Source organism: Budorcas taxicolor, chromosome 17, assembly GCF_023091745.1.
Source record: "Budorcas taxicolor isolate Tak-1 chromosome 17, Takin1.1, whole genome shotgun sequence".
NCBI classification, from domain to species: domain Eukaryota; kingdom Metazoa; phylum Chordata; class Mammalia; order Artiodactyla; family Bovidae; genus Budorcas; species Budorcas taxicolor.
Genome location: NC_068926.1, coordinates 49,133,321 through 49,151,428, shown reverse-complemented (window position 1 = coordinate 49,151,428; position 18,108 = coordinate 49,133,321).

The following is an 18,108-nucleotide window of genomic DNA, read 5'->3' as shown; positions in this document are numbered from 1 at the left end:
GCTTGTATATTTTGAAAATTAATCCTTTGTCAGTTGTTTCATTTGCTATTGTTTTCTCCCATTCTGAGGGTTGTCTTTTCACCTTGCTTATAGTTTTCTTTGCTGTGTAAAATCTTTTAAGTTTAATCAGGTCCCACTTGTTTACTTTTGTTTTTATTTCCACTACTCTAGGAGGTGGGTCATAGAGGATCTTGCTTTGATTTTTGTCATGGAGTGTTCTGCCTATGTCTTCCTCTAAGAATTTTATAGTTTCTCTGTTTTTACATTTAGGTCTTTAATCCATTTTGAGTTTATCTTTGTGTATGGTGTTAAGAGTGTTCTAATTTCATTCTTTTACATGTAGCTGTCCAGTTTTCCCAGGACCATTTATGGAAGAGGCTGTCTTTGCCCCATTGTATATTCTTGCCTCCTTTGTCAAAAATAAGGTACCCGTAGGTGCATGGGTTTATTTCTCGGCTTTCTATCTTGTTCCATTGGTCTATATTTCTGTTTTTGTCCCAGTATCATACTGTCTTGATGACTGTAGCTTTGTAGTATAATATGAAGTCAGGAAGGTTGATTCTCCAGCTCCATTCTTCTTTCCCAAGACTGCTTTGGTTATTGGGGGTCTTTTATGTTTCCATATGAATTGTGAAATTCTTTCTTCTAGTTCTGTGAAAAATGCCATTGGTAATTTGACAGGGATCACATTGAATTTGTAGATTGCATTTGCTAGTATAATCATTTTTCACAATATTGATTCTTCCTACCCAGGAGTATGGAATAACCCTCCATCTGTTTATGTAATCTTTGATTTCTTTCATTAGTGTCTTATAATTTTCTGTGTACAGTTCTTTTCTTAGGTAAGTTTATTCCTAGATATTTAATTCTTTTTGTTGCAATGGTGAATGGGATTAATTCCTGAATTTCTCTTTCTGATTTTTCATTGTTAGTATATAGAAATGAAAGTGATTTCTGTGTATTGATTTTGTATCCTGAAACTTTGCTAAATTCACTGATTAGCTCTAGTAATTTTCTGATACTATCTTTAGGGTTTTTTATGTACAGTATCTTGTCATCTGCAAACAGTGAGAATTTTACTCCTTCCTGATCTGGTTTCCTTTTATTTCTTTTTCTTCTCTGATTGCTATAGCTAGGACTTCCAGAACTATGTTGAATAATAGTGGTGAAAGTGGACACCCTTGTCTTGTTCCTGATCTTAGGGGGAATGCTTTCAGTTATTCACCACTGAGAATAATATTCGCTGTAGGCTTATCACATATGGCCTTTACTATATTGAGGTAGGTTCCTTCTATGCCTATTTTTTGAAGAGTTTTAATCATAAATGAGTGTTGAATTTTGTCAAAGGCGTTTTCTGCACCTATTGAGATTATCACATGATTTTTATCTTTTAGTTTGTTAATATGGTGTATCACATGGATTGATTTGCATATATTGAAGAATCCTTGCATTCCTGGAATAAACCCAACTTGATCATGATGTGTGAGCTTTTTGATTTGTTGCTGAATTCTGTTTGCCAAAATTGTGTTGAAGATTTTCACATCTATGTTCATCAGTGATATTTGGTTTTGGTTAGGTTGCCTACTTGATGTTTTTCTTGTTTCTTTTGATTTCTTCAGTAACCTGCTGGTTATTTAGAAATGTGTTGTTTAATTTCCATGTGTTTGTGCTTCTTACAGTTTTTTTTTTCTTCTTGTAATTGATATCTAGTCTCACAGTGTTATGGTCAGAGAAGATGCCTGATACAGTTTCAATTTTCTTAAATTTACTGAGGTTTGATTTGTGACCAAAGATGCGGTCTATCCTGGAGAATGTTCCATGGGCACTTGAGAAGGACATGTATTCTTCTGCATTTCAGTGGAATGTTCTGAAGATATTGATAAGATCCATCTCATCTAATGTATCATTTAAAACTTGTGTCTCCTTATTAGTTTTCTGTTTTGATGATCTGTCCACTGGTGTGAGTGGAGTGTTAAAGTCTCCTACTATTATTGTGTTACTGTTGATTTCTCCTTTTATATCTGTTAGTGTTTGTCTTATGTATTGAGGTGCTACTGTGTTGGGTGCATAGATATTTACAATTGTTATGTTTTCCTCTTGGATTGATCCCTTGATCATTATGCAGTGTCCTTTCTTATCTCTTGTAAGCTTCTTTATTTTAAGGTCTATTTCTTCTGAGATGAGAATTGCTATTCCAGCTTTCTTTTGCTTCCCTTTTGCATGGAATGTATTTTTCCATCCTCTCACTTTCAGTCTATATATGTCTTTAGGTCTAAAGTGGGTTTCTTGTAGACAGCTTATATATGATCTTGTTTTTGTATCCATTCAGCCAGTTTGTGTCTTTTGGTTGGAGCATTTAATCAATTTACATTTACAGTAATCATTGATATATATGTTCCTATTGCATTTTCTTAATTGTTTGGGGTTGATTTTGTAGATTTTTTTTTCTTCTCTTGTATTTCTTGACTACATGAATCCCTTTAACATTTGTTGTAAAGCTGATTTGATGGTACTGAATTCTCTTAACTTTTACTTGTCTGAGAAGCTTTTTATTTCTCCATCAATTTTGAATGAGATCCTTGTCAGGTACAGTAATCTTGGTTGTAGATTTTTCCCTTTCAGTACTTTGAATATATCCTGCCATTCTCTTCTGGCCTGCAGAGTTTCTGCTGAAAGATCAGCTGTTAGGAGTATGGGGTTTCTCTTGTATGTTACTTGTTTGCTTCTCCCTTGCTGCTTTTTTTTTCATTTTTTTCATTTTTACTTTATTTTACTTTACTGTATTGGTTTTGCCATACATTGACATGAATCTGCCACGGGTGTACATGAGTTCCCAATCCTGAACCCCACTCCCACCTCCCACCCCATATCATCTCTCTGGATCATCCCCGTGCACCAGCCCCAAGCATCCTGTATCCTGCATTGAACATAGACTGGCGATTCGTTTCTTACATGATAGTATACATGTTTCAGTGCCATTCTCCCAAATCATCCCACCCTCTCCCTCTCCCACAGAGTCCAAAAGTCTGTTCTATACATCTGTGTCTCTTTTGCTGTCTCACATACAGGGTTATCATTACCATCTTTCTAAATTCCATATATATGTGTTAGTATACTGTATTGGTGTTTTTCTTTCTGTCTTACTTCACTCTGTATAATTGGCTCCAGTTTCATCCATCTCATTAGAACTGATTCAAATGTATTCTTTTTAATGGCTGAGTAATACTTCATTGTGTATATGTACCACAGCTTTCTTATCCATTCATCTGCTGATGGACATCTAGGTTGTTTCCATGTCCTGGCTATTATAAACAGTGCTGCGATGAACATTGGGGTACATGTGTCTCTTTCCATTCTGGTTTCCTCGGTGTGTATGCCCAGCAGTGGGATTGCTGGGTCATATGGCAGTTCTATTTGCAATTTTTTAAGGAATCTCCACACTGTTCTCCATAGTGGCTGTACTAGTTTGCATTCCCACCAACAGTGTAAGAGGGTTCCGTTTTCTCCACACCCTCTCCAGCATTTATTGCTTGCAGACTTTTGGATTGCAGCCATTCTGACTGGTGTGAAATGGTACCTCCTTGTGGTTTTGATGTGCATTTCTCTGATAATGAGTGATGCTGAGCATCTTTTCATGTGTTTGTTAGCCATCCGTATGTCTTCTTTGGAGAAATGTCTATTTAGTTCTTTGGCCCATTTTTTGATTGGGTCATTTATTTTTCTGGAATTGAGCTGCATATGTTGCTTATATATTTTTGAGATTAGTTGTTTGTCAGTTGCTTCATTTGCTATTATTTTCTCCCATTCAGAAGGCTGTATTTTCACCTTGCTTATAGTTTCCTTTGTCATGCAGAAGCTTTTAATTTTAATTAGATCCCATTTGTTTATTTTTGCTTTTATTTCCAGTATTCTGGGAGGTGGATCATAGGGGATCCTGCTGTGGTTTATGTTGGAGAGTGTTTTGCCTATGTTCTTCTCTAGGAGTTTTATAGTTTCTGGTCTTATGTTTAGATCTTTAATCCATTTTGAGTTTATTTTTGCATGTGGTGTTAGAAAGTGATCTAGTTTCATTCTTTCACAAGTGGTTGACCAGTTTTCCCAGCACCACTTGCTAAAGAGATTGTCTTTACTCCGTTGTATATTCTTGCCTCCTTTGTCAAAGATAGGTGTTCATAGGTGTGTGGATTTATCTCTGGGCTTTCTATTTTGTTCCATTGATCTATATTTCTGTCTTTGTGCCAGTACCATACTGTCTTGATGACGGTGGCTTTGTAGTAGAGCCTGAAGTCAGGCAAGTTGATTCCTACAGTTCCATTCTTCTTTCTCAAGATTGCTTTGGCTATTCGAGGTTTTTTGTATTTCCATACAAATCTTGAAATTATTTGTTCTAGTTCTGTGAAAAATACCACTGGTAGCTTGATAGGGATTGCATTGAATCTGTAGATTGCTTTGGGTAGTATACTCATTTTCACTATATTGATTCTTCCGATCCATGAACATGGTATATTTCTCCATCTATTAGTGTTCTCTTTGATTTCTTTCATCAGTGTTTTATAGTTTTCTATATATAGGTCTTTAGTTTCTTTAGGTAGACATATTCCTAAGTATCTTATTCTTTTTTTTGCAATGGTGAATGGAATTGTTTCCTTAATTTCTTTTTCTACTTTCTCATTATTAGTGTATAGGAATGCAAGGGATTTCTGTGTGTTGATTTTATATCCTGCAACTTTATTATATTCATTGATTAGCTCTAGTAATTTTCTGGTGGAGTCTTTAGGGTTTTCCATGTAGAGGATCATGTAATCTGCAAACAGTGAGAGTTTTACTTCTTCTTTTCCAACTTGGATTCCTTTCATTTCTTTTTCTGCTCTGATTGCTGTGGCCAAAACTTCCAGAACTATGTTGAATAGTAGCGGTGAAAGTGGGCACCCTTGTCTTGTTCCTGACTTTAGGGGAAATGCTTTCAATTTTTCACCATTGAAGATAATGTTTGCTGTGGGTTTGTCATATATTGCTTTTATTATGTTGAGGTATGTTCCTTCTATTCCTGCTTTCTGGAGAGTTTTTATCATAAAAGGATGTTGAATTTTGTCAAAGGCCTTCTCTGCATCTATTGAGATAATCACATGGCTTTTATTTTTCAATTTGTTAATGTGGTGAATTACATTGATTGATTTGTGGATATTGAAGAATCCTTGCATCCCTGGGATAAAGCCCACTTGGTCATGGTGTATGATCTTTTTAATGTGTTGCTGAATTCTGATTGTCAGAATTTTGTTAAGGATTTTTGCATCTATGTTCATCAGTGATATTGGCCGGTACTTTTCTTTTTTTGTGGCATCTTTGTCAGGTTTTGGTATTAGGGTGATGGTGGCCTCATAGAATGAGTTTCCCTTGCTGCTTTTAATATTCTTTCTTTGTGTTTCAGTCTTTGTTAGTTTGATTAAGTATGTGTCTTGGTGTGTTTCTCCTTGAGTTTATCCTGTATGGGACTCCTTGTGCCTCTTGAAATTGATTGACTATTTCCTTTTCTATGTTGGGAAAGTTTTCAACTATAATCTCTTCAAAAATTTTCTCATTCCCTTCCCTTTTTCTCTCCTTCTTCTGGGACCCCTATAATTCGAATGGTGGTGCATTTGATATTGTCCTATAGGTCTTTGAGACTATCTTCAGTTCTTTTCATTCTTTTTACTTCATTCTGCTCTTCAGAAGTTATTTCCACCAACTTATCTTCCAGCTCACTGATTCATTCTTCTGCCTCAGATATTCTGCTATTGATTCCTTCTAGAGTATTTTTAATTTCAGTAACTGCATTGTTTGTCTCTGTATGTTTATTCTTTAATCCTTCTAGGTCTTTGTTAATTGATTCTTGCTTTTTCTCCATTTTGTTTTCAAGGCTTTTGATCATCTTTACTATCATTATTCTGAATTCTTTTTCAGGTAGTTTGCCTATTTCCTCTTCATTTATTTGGACTTCTGTGTTTCTAGTTTGTTCCTTCATTTGTGTAGTAGTTCTCTGCCTTTTCATTATTATTTTTTTAACTTATCATGTTTGGGCTCTCCTGTTCCCAGGCTTCAAGGTTAAATTCTTTCTTCCTTTTGGTTTCTGCCCTCCTAAGGTTGGTCCAGTGGTTTGTATAAGCTTGAGATTTGTGCTGAGTTTTTGTTTATTTGCTTGTTTGTTTGTTTTTCCGTTGACACGAAAGGCTGAGTGAGGTGGTAATCCTGTCTGCTGATGATTTGGTTTGTATTTTTGCTCTGTTTGTTGTTTAGATGAGTTGTCCTGCACAGGGTGCTATGGTGGTTGGGTGATGCTGGGTCTTGTATTCAAGTGGTTTCCTTTGCATGAATTCTCACTATTTGATACTCCCTAGCACTAGTTCTTTGGTAGTCTAGGGTCTTGGAGTCAGTGCTCCCACTCCAAAGGCTTAGGGCTTAATCTCTAGATCTTTTGTGTGGCTACTCTTCATCCTGCTTTTCTAGAGGCAGAATTATGTGATGGAAAGAAGAGGTAGGCAACCAACCTTTCTGAGCCTCAGTGTCTCTTTGTCCCTCTATCCTACATACCAGATGTGGTAGGAGCTGTGTGAAGAGGATGGTGCAGCAGCTGTGGCAGGAGAACTGAGCTCAGTGCCATTGTGTGGAGGCAGGGGGGCGAGGCGGGATGTGAAGGAGTACACCCTGTGCCTGCGTGGAGGGCTGCCTGATGCGGTGGTGTGGCAGGGAGGTGTGAAGTCTGTGATGCTCTTATGACAATCTCTACTGTCCTCCTTTTAAAACTTTACTTATCCTTCTTCAGTGTGGGCATAACCTCTTGATGAGTGGAGTGCCCAAATATTTGTGGATCTTTTTAACAGTCTCCACACCTTCCACTGATGCAGTGGTGATATCATTGAGCAGTAACAAAATAATAATGGTAACTGCCACAATTGCGGTTTATTGAAATGCAAAGTTTTTTAAAGACAGTGAGTTAACAGTGCTATTCCATAAAAAAAAAAGTTGGCATTAAAGGGAGATGAAGTATAATGTTTTACTTGTTTTAATAAGTAGTGGGTGCTTGTACGCATGTATTACATTTCTTCTATTAATGAAATACATTCTTAATGTTGAGTTTAGAAATAGTGATAAAGTGAATTCACTCCACTGAGCTGACGTTTTAGAATCAGTTGAAGTCTAAAGTAATAATAGAGTCTTGAGACTCCTCTGGTGGTCCAGTGGCTAAGACGTCATGCTCCCAGTGCCTGGGGGCCCAGGTTCAATCCCTGTCAGGGAACTTGATCCCACATGCCACAACTGAGAGTTCCCATGCTGCAATGATGATCAAAGATCCCGTGTGCCACAGCGAAGACCCAGTGCAGCCAAATAAATAAAATAAGGTCTTAAGACTATTAAAGCTTCATGTGTGCTCACTCATGTCTGACTCTTTGTGACCCCAAGGACTATAGCCTGCCAGGTTCCTCTGTTCATGAAATTTTCCAGGCAAGAATACTGCAGTGGGTTGCCATTTCCTTCTCCAGGAGTTCTCAACCCAGGGATCCAAGCTGAATCTCCTGCATCAACAGGTAGATTCTTTACCACTGCGCCACCTTGGGAGCCCCTTAAGACTATTGGTTATAAGCAAATCACCAGGGCCAACCAGGATCTTAAGATTTCAGTTGCTATGCTAATATGTGTCAGTTTCATTCTCAGAGGGTAAAGCGTCTCCTTGCAATGCGGGAGACCTGGGTTCAATCCCTGGGTTGGGAAGATCCCCTGGAGAAGGAAATGGCAACCCACTCCAGTATTCTTGCCTGGAAAACCCCATGGATGGAGAAGCCTGGTAGGCTACAGTCCATGGGGTCACAAAGAGTCAGACACGACTGAGCGACTTCACTTCACTCATTAGATGACAGGAAGTACAGGCAAGTGACAGGTCACCCTTCAGTTTCATTTGGCATAACTCAGGGACAATCTCAAACATGGAAACTGACCTGGATTTGATCTCAGGTAGTCCCTTTCCATGTAAAATTGTTTCTCCTTCATAAAGATACTCTTTGCTGCCCATTCTTTTCCCTACTCCCTGGTATTTCCACTCATCCCAGCCCTAGTCACTCCCTTCACTTAAATCCATGTCTGGAGCCTCAATTCAGTCCCCACCTCCAGCCTGTACCTAGCAGACAGTTGGCCCTCCTTGATGTTTCCATAGCACCCTGGGCACATGTTATCCGATTCACATTACGCTGTGCTATCAGCATGCCTCTGTACATCTATTTTTCTCACCAGAATGTGGGGCCCTAGGGGGTAAGGACTACATTGGATCAATTCACCTCTGAGCCTCCATCTGATAGAGTACATGGCATAGAATACTCATCCAATAAATCTTTATCTATTACAAAGAGGGGCAACTGGGATCTTGGATGAAACATGTACATCAAAATAGTCTCCTTAATGGGCCTCAAAAGAGTAGCATCATTAACTTGATAGAGAGCATGGGAGAAAAAGTTGTGTCCTTGGATGAAAGCTCCCAGAAACAGCTAGCCCTTAAACAAATTGTGTGATTAGGTCAAAGAAGATACTAAGGGGGTAAAAAAAAAAAAAAAAAAAAAAAAGCTATTTTACATTTACCAAAAAAGAAAATGCATTTTTTACATATAAGGGCACTCAGTGTTTAAGGATTCAGAACTGATTCAGCAAATTAGATGAGGTTTCCTTTTAAGAGGTGATTAGTTATTCATACCAAGTGATATTTATTCTCTAGCTGCCTAGACATTTAAAATGATACTTTTGACAAGTAGAAAAATATGTTCCATGCTTTCCTTCTTAATAGACAAAATATCAACTTGAAATAATTTATTTGTTTGTACAACTCAAAGGGAACATAGAATAGGAATGAAAAATCTGTGAAGAAAGAAATTCCCTCTGGCTGTAAAAGAGTTACTTTTTTTTTTTTTTGGTTGTTTAAATAAAGCAAAGAAGACAAGCATAAAGGAAGGAAGGAAAGAAGGAAGGAAAGATGGGAGGAGGGGAGGGAAGAGGAGGGGGAGGAAGGTAGAGAGGAAAATTCTGGGGATAATCTATTAAGGAAATATTTTAGTGTCTTTCATGGGTAGCCAAGATAAAAGCAAGGAACAGCTTTCTCCCGGGTATAGTAATTATATGGATCTCATTGTCTTTAATCGATGCCACTAAAATTAGAAATAGACTCAAGAGGAGTTTAGATAAATACATAGATAATAGCCAGGAAATTTAAATGACTTTAAATTAAATTACTTTAAAGGTATTTCGTAAAAGCTTCTCTCCTACTTTTTCTTTCGAGGATGTCGTGCTGGAAATTCCACAGTAGCCTTTTTCTGGGACTAACTCTTTGACGCTGCCTTTCGTAATCAGTGCACCGAACTGAAGAGTGGCCACCCAAATCTCATGTCTCCAGTAATGCCACAGTGTGATCTTATTTGAAATAGAGTCTTTGCGGATGTGATCAGTAAGCGTGAATATAGTGGGCTGCTGCTGCTTAGTCACTCAGTCCTGTCCAGCTCTGTGTGACCCCAGGGGCTGTAGTCTGCCAGGCTCTGCTGTCCATGGGATGTTTCAAGCAGGAATACTGGAGTGGGTTGCCGCCTCCTTCTCCAGGGATAGTGGGCTAGGGTGGGTCCTAGATCCAGTACCAGTGTACCCATTTTATACAAAGAGAAAACCCAGAGGGATGGCCATGTGATGATGGAGGCAGAGATTGGCTGCAAGGAGGCAGCCACAAGCCAAGGAACGCCAGGAGCCCCAGAGGCTGGCAGAGGCAGGGAAGGTTCTTTTCTGGATCCTGCACAGGGAGCGTGGCCTGCCAATGTCTTAACTGCAAACATCAAGCCTCTAGAATAGTGAGGAAAAAAATTCATGCTGTTTTAAGACCCCAGTTTGTGGTCATCTGTGGCTGCAGCCTAAGAAGCTAATGCAGGACTTCCCTGATGGGCCAGTGGCTAAGACTCCATGCTACCAATACAGGGGACCCAGGTTCAACCCCTGGCCAGGGAACTAGATCCCACATGCCGCAACTAAAGACTTGGAAGAGCCAAATAAATAAAAATAAATATTTTTTAAAAAGTTAATGTGATCAGATTATAGAAGCTTCTGGAGAGACAGAGGCCCTGCTAGAATGTCTGAAGTGGGTACATCATATATAAGTGTCAGGGGATGTACAATAGTTAAGCACTTGGACACTGATTGGGAGGAGAAAAGTCCTTTCTTCTCTAAGAAGACAGGGAAATCACCTCCCTCCTGTGTGGCAAACAGATCATGGAGGAGCATGTGTATTTTAAGCACAAGTCCATCTTAACTACGGCCTCCCAGGTGACAAAGCATCCACCTGCAAATTCAGGAGAGTCAGAAGATGCAGGTCGATCCCCGGGTGAAGAAGGTCCCCTGCAGGAGGAAATGGCAACCCACTCCAGTATTCTTGCCTGAAAAATCCCATGGACAGAGGAGCCAGGTGTGTTACAGTCCATGAGGTTGCAAAGAATCATGGAGCACACACGCCATCTTAACCCCTCTTTGTTCTCTCTCTCACCTCATCTGTGCAGAAGAGAGACAGGAGATTGGAACAGGGCTTTAGAAAGCCAGGGTTCCCTATGCTTTGCCTCTGACAGTTCTTCAGCCCGCGTAAGCTCAGAGCTATTTACATGTACAGCTTCCTGGGAGGCGTGGTGCCTGCTCTGCCTGTGGAAGCAGAAGCAACCATGTTCCCTGGATCTGTGGGGACCATACTGACATGATGGCCCAAGGTGTGGATGGAGCAGGTGTGTACAGGTGCAGAGACCACCGGAACCCGGAGGTACAGACACAGTGGAAATAAAATCTTTCATCCCCAGGTGGTGCCAGTGGTAAAGACCCCGCTTGCCAATGCAGGAGACATAAGAGATGAGGGTTCCATCCCCGGGTGGGAAAGATTCTCTGGAGGAGGGCATGGCAATCCACTCCAGTATTCTTGCCTGGCAAACCCCATGGACAGAGGAGCCTCACGGGCTACAGTCCATGGCGTCGCAAAGAGTCAGACATGATCGAAGCGACTTAGCCTGCCTGTGTCAGTGAGGCCATAACAGAAAACAAAACAAAAATTAAGGACAAAGGTACTGTATTTGCCTTCCGGAGCCGATGTAACAAAGGTGACTTAGAACAACAGGAATTTATTCTCTTACTGTTCTGGAGGCTACAAGTCCAAACTCAAGGTGTCCACAGGGCTGTGCTCCCTCTGAAGGCACTGGGGAAGCGTGTGTCTCAGGCTTCCCTCCTAGCTTCTGGTAGATTTTTCACGTGCAGCAGCACAAACCCAGTCTTCATGTGGCCTTCCTCCTGTGTGGCTGTTTGTCTTTACATCCAAATTTCCCTTTTCATAAGGACACCAGTCATATTGGACGAGGCCTGCCCTCATGACCTCATTTTAACTTGATCTTCTGCCTTTCCCTTGTTTCCAAATAAGGTCCCATCAAGAGGTGATGAGGCCTTTTGGGGGCACACAATCCAACCTATAAAAGGTCCTAATCTCTACAAGCCTTTTTTTCCTTTCTTTCCCTGCACAGATTTGTCTCCATAATTTGAAACATATAACTTCAGGGCAATTCAGGTCCACTACTTATATAAAGGGGTTCCCTTGTAGCTCAGTCGGTAAAGAATCTGCCTGCAATTCAGGAGACCCAGGTTCGATTCCTGGGTCAGGAAGATCCCCTGGAGAAGGAAATGGCAACCCACTCCAGCATTCTTGCCTGGAGAATCCCCATGGACAGAGGAGCCTGGTAGGTTCCCAGTTCATGGGGTCGCAAGGGTCGGACACGACTTAGCAACTAAACCACCAAGCGCCACCAATTATATAAAGGATAATTAATTGATTAATAATTAAAATGTTGGAAGTTAGAGACAATCTGAAAACTCTAAACAGTGGTGTTAACTCCACTATTCGATTTCTGTGGCCTCAAGCAAATCAATTAACCTTTCTGAACTTCTCTCCCCTTGCTTGCAAAATGCAGCTAACAAGACACAAAGTTGTCATGAAGATTAAATAGGATTATCTGTTTAAGAACACCAGTAACATGGAAAACTGCAGCAAAAACTTCCCTTCTAGTTCCAATATTATTAATAAAATAGTCCTAATATTATTGATACGCCTAATCGTAACAGGAGGAATCTGGAGAAGGGCTGGAGGTTTAAGCACCCTGATGAAGGCAGGCATCGCCACCTGGTGGCAGCATCCTGTAGCGTGGGTGTGTGTTTTCCCCAAGGTGCACCAGCCTCATTTCAATTATCAGCTGAGAAAAACATAAGAATCGATTAAAAGTCATTGAACTTCACAATTGAAAGTATGAAAGGGAAAGTCCTGATGCTCAGGCTAAGCGCTGCTCAGAAGACTTCAAGAAGAAATTACCTTACCCTTTCCTCAACCATCCCTCTATATCCCTGTGGGAGGTGAAACCTGGGGGGAGTCAACCTTGGTCTGAATCAATTGTTCTTTTTGAATAAACTGCATTTTCTATCGTCCTCTCACCTATAGGGTCTTGTAGGAGGGTAATGTCTAATAAATTTTTGTCTAGTGAAATAATGAAGAATTTACTATTAATAATATCAATCCTTGATATTCGCTGAGCCCTTAGGATATGCTATTTCTGTTCTAAATGGAAACTCAGTATACAGGGATTACTCAGTTGTCTTGGGGACTGTGGCATAAAACAAAGAGAGTCCATGCTCAGAATATTTGAAGGAGTTGATAGGGGTAAAGAATCAAGACTAAACAATGACTTGGTAGAAGCTGATTTAAAAATGGGCTGACCAAGTGCACCACTGACCTTTGTAGATGCTGAATGATTGTAGATGCTGAATGATTGCATCAAAAAAATTGTTGTTCAGTCACTCAGTCGTGTCTTACTCTTTGTGACCCTGTGGACTGCAGCACGCCAGGCTTCCCTGTCCTTCACTATCTCCCAGAGTTGAATTTGCTCAAGCTCATGTCCATTGAGTCAGTGATGCCATCCAACTCTCTCATTGTCTGTTTCCCCCTTCACCTCCTGTCCTCAATCTTTCCCAGCATCAGGGTCTCTTCCAATGAGTCAAATCTTCACATCAGGTGGCCAAAGTATCAGAGCTTCAGCATCAGGTCCTTCAGTGAATATTCAGGGTTGATTTTCTTTAGGATTAACTGGTTTGATTGCCTTGCTGTCCAAGGGACTCTCAAGAGTCTTCAGCACTACAGTTCAAAGGCATCATCCCATTAAACAGAGACAGCTGATAATCATGGCAAATGATTTATAAATGTAATTCAGGAGCAGAAGCTTATAATTCACGCAGGACATATACATCCTCAGAGGAATGTGAGATTCAAGGTAAAACCATATCCCACATATACATCCTGGCAACAGGTAGGTCACTGAGCCCAGAAGTGCCTTCAAACCCCACATCATGGGCAGCAGCATGAGCTGATGGCTGGAAGAGTTGGTTGAATTCATGTTTTTGTTTTGTTTTATTTATTTATTTGTTTGTTTGCAGGGGTGGGGGTGGGGTCAGCAAGTGACATCTACTTGTATCCTCAAGGTATTCACCTAAAGACCTTTAAAATGAGCAAATTTACAGTATTATCATCCAAAGATATGCAAGCAACAGACAAGAACAGACAAGAACAACACAAGTGTCACGGTTCTGACTGGTACTGAGTTCAACTGGGATCAGATCTCTGGATTCCTGGGAAGTCAGTGCCTGAACCAATGAGGGGAACAAGGCGAGAAGATGCCTGAAAGATGCGTGACCCTGCAGTTTTCCTGGCGCCAGTTTGGAACCTGCCCATGTGACCCTTAACTAAACTTCCTCAAGACAAGCTGTCTTCTCCTGGAACTTTATTTGAGGGTGGCAGACAGCTGCCGCTTTTGCCTCATCTGAGGACGCATTCCTAATGCCTTCGCAGGATGAGCAGGGACCACAGAAGAGCAAGGCTGGATGAGGGGATCTCTGGGAAACTGGGATGAGTGTTCCCCATCCAACGGAGATGGATGGCAGCTGCTGTCTGGAAGGGCTGAGCACAACGTTGGCAGATCTTCCAGTTTTTCTAGAGAAGATAAGACTCTGGCTCTCAGTTGTTTCTTTTTAAGTTTTCAGAAGTTTATTTATTTATTTATTTTTTTGGCTCACTGGTCTTTGTTAGGGTGTGTAGGATTTCAGTTGCAGTGCACAGGCCTAGCTGCCCTGCAGCATGTGGGATCTTAGTTCCTGGACCAGGGATCGAACCTGTGTGTTCAGAATTGGAATGGGGATTCTTAACCACCAGGGAGGCCCTTCTCAATTGTTAAATGTTGTCAATGGTATATTGCCTCCTGCCAAAATACAAGACAAATAAAACACAGCTACTGGCCAGATTTCATACAGGAAAATTCTACACAGGATAGGACCCATCCACCTCTCGCCTACATAGTGAATTCTGGGATTCTAGTTGAAGTTGACCTTGATCTTATTCAGACTGACTTCTCCATGCTTATATTCTTCTGCTCCAATATTCTTCCATTGTTGATGGACAGACTTTTTTCCCTTAGGCTTGACTTTTCCTTAGGGGCACTTGTACTCACCGATTTCCTTCCTTTGCTGTTGTTTTCCTTTCTTGTGTGCCTCTTTTACAAATTCCCTGAGCATTTCTGTAAATATTGAGTTCTCCAGTCACACTACTATGAAACTCTTCCTTTTCTGGAGTTGTTCTCTTATCTATGACCTTATCATTTCCCCTTTTCTCCTGCTGGGCAAAGCTGCCATCTATTACAGAGACTGAAATGTCAGATGCATTTTCCTAGCTTTCTCTATAAGTATTGGTCCATAAGACAAATTCTGATCAAGGTGATTAACAGGACAGTTTCCTATTACTTTTGAGAAAGATTTTCTTCCCTGATGTAATGAAAGGCATGTGTAAGAAATTCTTTTATCCACTCCCTATTCTTCCTAGTTTAAAATGATGCTTTGTGAAGATGTGACGTCTGGGGCTATGGCAGCCGTCTTGCAACTATGAGGAAAGAAACTTTAGAATGAAAAAATATATATATGATGATAAATATTGAGTAAAAGAATGGAAGTAGACTGGATCCTCAATGATGCTCTTGGGCCATCACACCATTTCTGGGACTGCCTTCCTCTTAGATTCTTATCAATAAAATAATAACAAGCCCTATTGGTTCTGATACTTTTACTTGAGTATTTCATGGCTTGTTTTTGAAATCATCCTAACTGAAACATACCCCAATACTACTCACTATCTCCTTTAGCTCTTGGTATACATCTTACCACAGGGAACCTTGTACCTTCATGCATTCCCTCAAAGACTTTAAGTTCCTGAGAGCAGAGACTGTCATGTTGGCGTTTATGCCGCTTTCTGTTTTTATGCTCATTTCTTTCTATATTTATGTGCTGTGCTATCTGTTAAAGTATGTATTCCTTGGCATATATGATCAGGATGGACCTGGTTTCCCCACCTACCATACTTCACTCACTGTCTGGTGCCAGGAGCAGATATATGCATATACGCAACACATCATTAGTCACTTCCTGGCCACTTTGATTCAAGGACAGATATATATCACAATCATAGGCAAAGAAACTCAATTCCAAGGCTTTGGTAGAATTGATAAGATGGAGGAAAATAAGGAAATCTTACTTCTGGGCTTACTGAAGTTTTTATGAATAAATTCAAGGGGAATGGCCCAGCAAGAATGGAATCCACAGACAGAAGAGAACAGTCAAAGATACAGAGGGAGAAAAACCTGTTTGAGTGTCAGTGAAAATCTATGTGTGCTTAAACAGTATTAATTAGCAATTCCCTTTTCTCAAAACCAAGAATCCCAACTAATACATTTTTCCTTTAGTTCCTCGGTGAAAAAAAAATGCATTTCTTATAGCCTCTGTAATTCTTTGTCCGCATGAGTAAATCTTTGCCTATGCAGCCCTTCACAGTTTGGAAATAATACAGGCCATTATAAGGTCTTCCCAGGTGGTCCAGTGGGTAGAGAACCCCCCTTCAGTGCAGGAGATGCAGGAGACTCAGGTCTGACCCCTGAGTTGGGGAGATACCTGGGAGGAGGACATGGCAACGCACTTCAGTAGTCTTTCCTGGAGAATCTCATGGACAGTGGAACCTAGTGGACTATGGTACATAGGGTGTCAAAGGGTCAGACGTGACTGAAGCGACTCAGCCCATGCACACGCACAGATCATTATAAAACTCGTGACTAATGACAAGTCAAAAAATATTCGAAACAAGAATCCCTGATCCAAAAGACCATTAACTGGAACCTCCCTAGTGATCCGGTGGTTAAGAATCTGCCTTCCAAGGCAGGAGACAAGGGTTAAATTCCTGGCAGGGGAATTAAGGTCCCGCATGCCATGGCAACTAAGTCTGTGTGCCACAACTACTGAAACTAAGTGCCCCAGCTGAAGAGAAGCCTGTGTACTGCAATAAAGAGTCCCACTCCACTATGAAGACCCAAGGCAGCCAAACAAATAAATGCTTTTTAAAACACAGACCGAAGAACTCCAGAAAAACCATTTGCCAATGATTATCCTGAATACCATCCGAGGGCCAGAGAGACGACACAGGAGAAAGCCAATAGCTCAGTGAACATGTATGTGACTGCATCAGCGTCAGTTCAGTTCAGTTCATTTCAGTCGCTCTGTCTGTCTGACTTTTTGCGACCCCATGGACTGCAGCACGCCAGGCCTCCCTGTCCCTCACCAGCTCCCAGAGCTTGCTCAAACTCATGTCCATTGAGTCAGTGATGCTATCCAACCTTCTCCTCCTGCCTTCAACCTTTCCCAACATGAGGGTCTTTTCCAGTGAGTCAGTTCTTCACATCAAGTGGCCAAAGTATTGGAGCTTCCTCTTCAGCATCAGTCCTTTCAATAAATATTCAGGACTGATTTATTTTGGGATTGACTGATTTGACTTCCTAGCAGTCCAAGGGACTCTCGAGAGTCTTCTCCAACACCACACTTCAAAAGCATTAATTCTTCAACCCTTGGCTTTCTTTATAGTCCAACTCTCACATCCATACATGACTACTGGAAAAACCATAGCTTTGACTAGATGGACCTTTGTCGGTGAGCTTTTTTTGGTGGAAGCTCTTGGTGCTGCTTCTGCACCAGGGGAATGAATACAAATCTGGAAATTTGATACATCCTCCTCATATTCAGTTTGATGTGTTTAATATGCCCAACAAATTAGAGCTGAGCATTCCAAGGTCCAAGGCTCTCAAGGAAGCCACCCGAGATCTGTAGGGAGAAAGAGGCCAGGTCTGTTTCACCTGTAGAGCCGACCAGGACCCACAGTTTCCTTTGAAGAAATAAACACATGTGAAACTTCCAAAATGCAGCATCCCTTCTGCCGTGGCGGAAAAAATACGAGAGCATGAGTCCCTTTCTTTTCCTTGCAGCTGGCTTTCCTTGTTGTTGTTCCTGGCACTGGCAGTTCAGGTGGGTTGGTCCTGCTTGTAGACCCCAAGAGTACCCATCCATCACTGTCCTGCTGAGCATCCTTGCTCTTCTTCAGCATCCCAAACACCCAACATATTTGGCAATTTCTGCAGCTCCTGTGGAGTCCGGAAGCTCCTCATTACCCAAAACAAAGCCCCCCCAACCTCACCCCAGCAAATGAGGTTTGCTCACAGAAAAGACACAGGAGGGAACGAACACGTCTGAGAATAGAAAATGAGGCGGGGCAGGGAGAAGAAGAGAGAAGCATAGAGGAAGACGCTGCTATTTTTAAGCAGAACATTCTTTTCTCTTTAGAATCCACGTGTGGCATTGGAAGAGAGGCAAACGCATGCGAAAATGGATTTTTATTGACAGGAAAGTACTTGTGAATGGGAATCTATTTTTGACTCGAGCTAAAAACAAAGTTCTGCTTGGGGGAAATAAGCCATGATTGGCACTGGGCTTTGTTTACCTTGTGCGCACCATTGTCTCCAACAGAAGGAGCAGCGTCTTTGTTTTATTTACTTGATCGGGCAATTCCCTCACTCCTTACCTTTGCAAGATTTCAGATTCAGGTGTTAGCAGCATCCTCTGAACAATGAGAGAAGGGAGGCAGATTCCGGGGCTCCTGAAGTCCTGTTCTAAGCTCATTCTGCA